Source organism: Mus pahari, chromosome 4 (assembly GCF_900095145.1).
Source record: "Mus pahari chromosome 4, PAHARI_EIJ_v1.1, whole genome shotgun sequence".
Lineage (NCBI taxonomy): Eukaryota > Metazoa > Chordata > Mammalia > Rodentia > Muridae > Mus > Mus pahari.
This window is the reverse complement of record NC_034593.1, coordinates 52,512,310-52,517,756: the sequence shown is the minus strand read 5'-3', so window position 1 is coordinate 52,517,756 and position 5,447 is coordinate 52,512,310. Positions and strand designations below refer to the sequence as shown.

Below are 5,447 nucleotides of genomic sequence, written 5' to 3'. Positions count from 1 at the left end.
CTTTCCTTTCCTTTCCTTTCCTTTCCTTTCCTTTCCTTTCCTTTCCTTTCCCTTCCTTTCCTTTCCTTTCCTTTCCTTTCCTTTCCCTTTCTTTCCTTTCCCTTTCTTTCTTTCTTTCTTTCTTTCTTTCTTTCTTTCTTTCTTTCTTTCTTTCTTTCTTTCTTTCTTTCTTTCTTTCTTTTGTTCTTTCTTTCTCTCTCTCTTTCTCTCTCTTTCTCTTTCTTCTCTCTCTTTCTTTCCCTTTATCTTTCTTAATTTCTTCCTTTCTTTCGTTTTTCTTTGCCACTGCATATGCCTGCCCTGCTATCCCATGAGCTTCCAGGGATTCTCCTATTCTATTTTCCCATACTACTGTGGGAACTGCAGGATCACAAATGAACACTACTATATTTAGTTTTATGTGAGTACAGAGATCCAAATTCATGTTTTCTGTCATGTACAGAAAGTGATTTACCACCAAGTCATCTCCCTGGCCTTCAATTCATTACAGTGTTGAAATGTAATCATTAGTTACTACACTACTAATAGTCTGTTTCCACTTTTCAGTGACTGACAAGTTTCTTTTCTTTCCCTTAAATAAAACTCTTTATTTCTATAGCTGATGTCAATTGCTCTTTAGCATTTTTAACTGTTTTCCTAACATGTAATTGTTAGTTCAACTAAAGTAATTATAATTTGTTTTGTTACCAGAATATTTCAGAAGCCTGTATTAGTGTAATTGTATTGGGATGGAGGAATCAAAAATTCTTGTTTGGATAAGCTTAGTGAAGATAAATATCTGAGTATAAACTTGATGCTTCAGTGTTAGCATGAAAACAGAAAGGTGATAAACAATTCAGGATAATATTAATAATTTTAGCTTGTCTAAATTTGCAGATTCTCTTTATTATGCTCATCCAAGTATGTGTGCTTGATCTTTCTGGAATAATGGACTGTATTCTACGTTGTAGACTGAAATAAGCATTCTCTCACTTAGGTTGCTTTTGCCAGGGTATATTATTACAGAAATCAGAAGGAGAATAGGGCAGTTGCTTAGCATGGGGGGATCACCATCCTTCTGCAGCAAAATAGCCATGTCTTCCTCATCTATCATACATTGCTGCATCTTCTCTGACTATTGATTCTTTACTCTTATCTACTTCCCAAACATTCCTATTGTCATAATAGTCAAAAGCTTCCTGTCAGAAGCATATTTTGGTACAAGAAAATGAGATGTATTCATGAGTTCAGATTAAGGCACTGTCATTATAAAGTCTCAATCCCAACAACATGGACCTAAAGACAGACAACAGAAGCAAGCAGAAGCTGCCAAAATGTGGCCTTTGAGTGATATGGGTCTGTGAGGCATGTCAGGGTGTATGTGCCATATAGCACACTTTTTGCTCAAAACAGAAATGTGCTCTGCTCATGAGTACACAGGGTAGTTTTCTAGTGGATTTTACAGATAAACTATTACAACACACAAATACATAAGCATACAGAACAGACATCTCTATATTTATTACACAAATAATTGTTGAATGATACCAAAAAATAGAAGGAAATGCCACTATCAAAATATTATTCTGATTACTACAATATAACTTATTTAATATCAATATAACACTTGCATAAAGTTGTAATGAAATTATTATTACCATTGAGTTGATTATTAACACAGTTCATATTGATCAATTATTTGGCACAAGAATAGTTTTTGAATATAGGAAGCTTAGGAATTACCTTAAAAAGGAGAAAGATACTAAAAGATACTAAGAATGAAAGGTTAATATATGCAAACTTTTATAATCTGAATAGTCTATACACATGAGTTTAAGAAAATATGTGAGACTAGGTTTTCTGAAAAAGCATCAAATATACTTAAATATCTGAACAACTACCCAAATATTCTTTTAGGAATACTAATTCTTTTGTGTTGTCAATATGTTATTAACTCTACAAACTTTACAAATAGCATCTTTAAAATACTGTGATTCCTTCAATAGTCAATAAAGCATATTAATGATTAGCTCAAATGTGAACCACATGAACTATAGTAATTTGTAGATATAGCACTAAAGAAAAGCAAAGTATCTTTAAAATACTGATGAAAGAAAATTTCATATCGATTTGTAACAAAGCTTCCCAATTTCTCAGGAAAACATATTACCATCAGTGCTGATATTTTCATGCCAGCATGTATGACTCACACTTTCCATGGTTCTTCAATGTTTTCTGGTATGGGTACATAAGTATGATAAGCAAGGAAGATAATAAAGAATCCAAAGCACAGAGTTTTGTACCTCATGATAAATCCTCTCCAAACTTCTTTATGTGGGTAGTCAAATGCCATCTCATATATAAATTGCTAAGTCGTAAGACAAAGGTAGAAGACAAATCTGTCTAGGTCAAATGACAATATGGAAACAACCAGTGAAGTTTAAGTACCATGATCAGTCCATAATTGCAACAGGTTATGCAACTGTGTTTTTTGGTAGAACAGAGTGTACTGTGAAGCATATATTAATGGTTTGTATTAAGAGCAAAAATATTACAGAGTAGCAAATTCTTCTTTAACATAAGTGAAACACATCTTAGTGGGACTCTCAGAACAGTACAGGAAAGATAAAAATCCATTTTGCTGATATTTTACCAAAAGTATAGACAAGAAGTTTAAAAAAATAGGGATAACATTGAATCAACCTAAAAAAAAAAAAGACTAAAGTCTGTACAATAAAATATACTGTGTGAGGTGAGCAATGGGCTGTAGGACAGGAAACTAAATGCTTGTCAAAATTACATATTTAACTCACTTGTTGGAGATTAGGCAGTATTGAAATATCACATATGAAGGTTAAATTTAGGAAATTTGTATATATTTACATTATAATGGAATAATATGTATTCATTAAGCAATCATTCATTGCAACATTGTGTCTGTCATGTTTTATGTTAAGCAAAAGATGTAAATACTAGATTAAACCTGACATATGCCCAGTTCTTTTATGAAACACCCTTGCTCTATTTATTCTGAGGTCCTTCTACCAATGTTGTAATAGAATAGTTCCCTTATTTATGTCCACTTTCAAGTTTCTCCAAGAAACTTGAGGCAGAAGTTATTATTGATATGACATTCCATGTTCTTGCTTACTATTGTGCTTAACAACCCTGCGTTGATATCTACCAGAACAAAAAATATATGAGAAGAAAGTAATTCTTCAAAAGCATTTGGGACAAAAGAACTACATGCAATCATGGATAGAAGATGTTGAGCAGGTTATACTTATACAGTTAAGACTATATATGGATATACATATACACATATGTAAGTAACAACAATTAATTAAACAAGAGTCTATGAATTTGAAAAAAAAACAGCAAAGAGCAGTATATTGGAGTGTTTGGAGGGAGACAAAGAAGGTGAGAAATGAGGTAGTTATATTATAAACTCAAAAAATAAAAGACATGATTTTTAGAAAGAGAAGATAAGAGGCTGAAAAGAAGCAGAAGAAACAATCCCACATGACCACAATGGAAAGAGAACTCAATTATGACTCTTCCATGTTCTTACTTTTGAACTGCAGAGAACTTACACAGGATTTTGTGACCCCTCCCCTACCTCATGTCCAGCATGGCAAACCCTGTTCTTTACTTTTCAAAACAGAATGTATCAACTGGAAGAAAAAAAAAAAAGTAAAAACAACTTAACTTTCTTTTGTTAAATCCTCAAAAGTTTTAGTAACAGGAAAATGTTAAGAAATCACAAAATTGGGTATTTTCTATACAGGCTCTATAAAAACAAATGAGCATGAGGACATAAGAGGCAGGCCAGTAATGTTCAGCTCCATTGTCACAAGGAGTGAGTTATCAATGGAAGGAGAGGCCCTTGGTCCTGTGAAGGTTCTATGCCCCAATATAGGGGAATGCCTGGGCCATTTATCATTTATCCATTTATCATTTGCACATCTAGGCTGTTTCCATTTGGGTGATATTGTTAATAAACATGAATATGAGTGAACAAGTATTCATATAGTAATAGCCTGGGATAAGCAAAAAAAGATTACACATTATAATTGTTTCTAGCCTTTTGAGGAAAGTCCACAGACTTTTCCATAGAGGTTTACTACTTTTCTTTCCCATCAACAGTGGATAAGTCTTCCTCTGCCCCCAGATTTATACCAGTATTTTTGGTCATTTGTTTTATTGGTCTTAGCTATTGTGACTGGAGTAAAATAAAATCTAATAGTGTAATTTTCTTGCTGTTTAAACCTGTTCAGCATTAAAAATATTCACGGCCATTTATTTGGCACATGTTTTATTTTTTTTCTGCATTACAATTTTTATTAAGTAAGTTATTTACCTTAAATCCTGATGGCAACTTTTCCTACCCCTCTCCTCCCATCTGCCCCTCATCCCCTTTTCCTCAGAAAAGGGTGTCATCTCATGGATAACAACCAGCCTTGACATATCAAGTTACACTAAAACTAGGTACATCTACTTCTATTGAGGTTAGACAAGGCAGCCCACATAAGAAAAAGATATTCAAAGGCAAGTAATGTAGTCAGAAACAGCCCCTACTGTAGAAACTCCATATGAAGACTCAGCTGCACAAAATATATATATGGAGAGAGAGAGAGAGAGAGAGAGAGAGAGAGAGAGAGAGACACTAGGTCTGTTCCGTGCATGTCTATGATTTGCAGTTCAGTTTCTATGAGCCCCTGTGAGTTCAGCTTAGTTGATTCTGTAGGTTTTCTTGTGATGTCCTTGACACCCATGGCTCCTTCAATCCTTCCTTGCTCTCTTTTACAAGATTCTCCAAGCTCTACTTAATATTTGACTGATGGTCTCAGCATCAGTTTCCTTCAATTGCTGGGTGAAGCCTCTATGTTGACTGTTATTCTAGGTTCTTGTCTACAAGTATAAGCAGAACATCATGAATAGTGTCAGAGGTGGGTTCCCTCTTGTGACATGGGTCTCAAGTAGGACCAATAATTGCTGAGCAATTCTCCCCAAATCTGCTCCATCTTTTACCCATGCACATCTTGTAGGCAGGACATATTTGTGGGTCTAAGATTCCATGGTTGAGTTGGTGCCCCAATACATACACTGGGAGTTAGAGTCTTGCCTGCTTACAGGAGATGGCCAGATGAAAATGAATGCACAACATACTCAAAATTATGAGGCACAATGAAAGCAATGCTAAAAGAAAAAAATCTGTAACACTGCCTTCATAAAGAAATTTTTAGTGAGGCAGCATACTAGTGACTTAACAACACAGCTGGAATCTCTAGAACAAAGAGAAGCAAATACACATAAGAGGAGTGGACAGCAGGAACTAGTCAAACTCATGGCTGAAATTAGTAAAATAGAAACAAAGAGAACAGTACAAGGAGTCAATGAAACAAAGGGTAGGTTCTTTAGGAAATGGAACAAGATAGGCAAACCCTTAACAAAATTAACTAAAAGGC

At 34.4% G+C, this 5,447-nt stretch overlaps 1 pseudogene; it reads right to left on the bottom strand.

The window, feature by feature from the left end:
- LOC110321029 overlaps window positions 1-2,287 on the bottom strand; it is a 14,800-nt pseudogene extending 12,513 nt beyond the window's left edge.
- Between the last annotated feature and the right edge of the window lie 3,160 nt (window positions 2,288-5,447).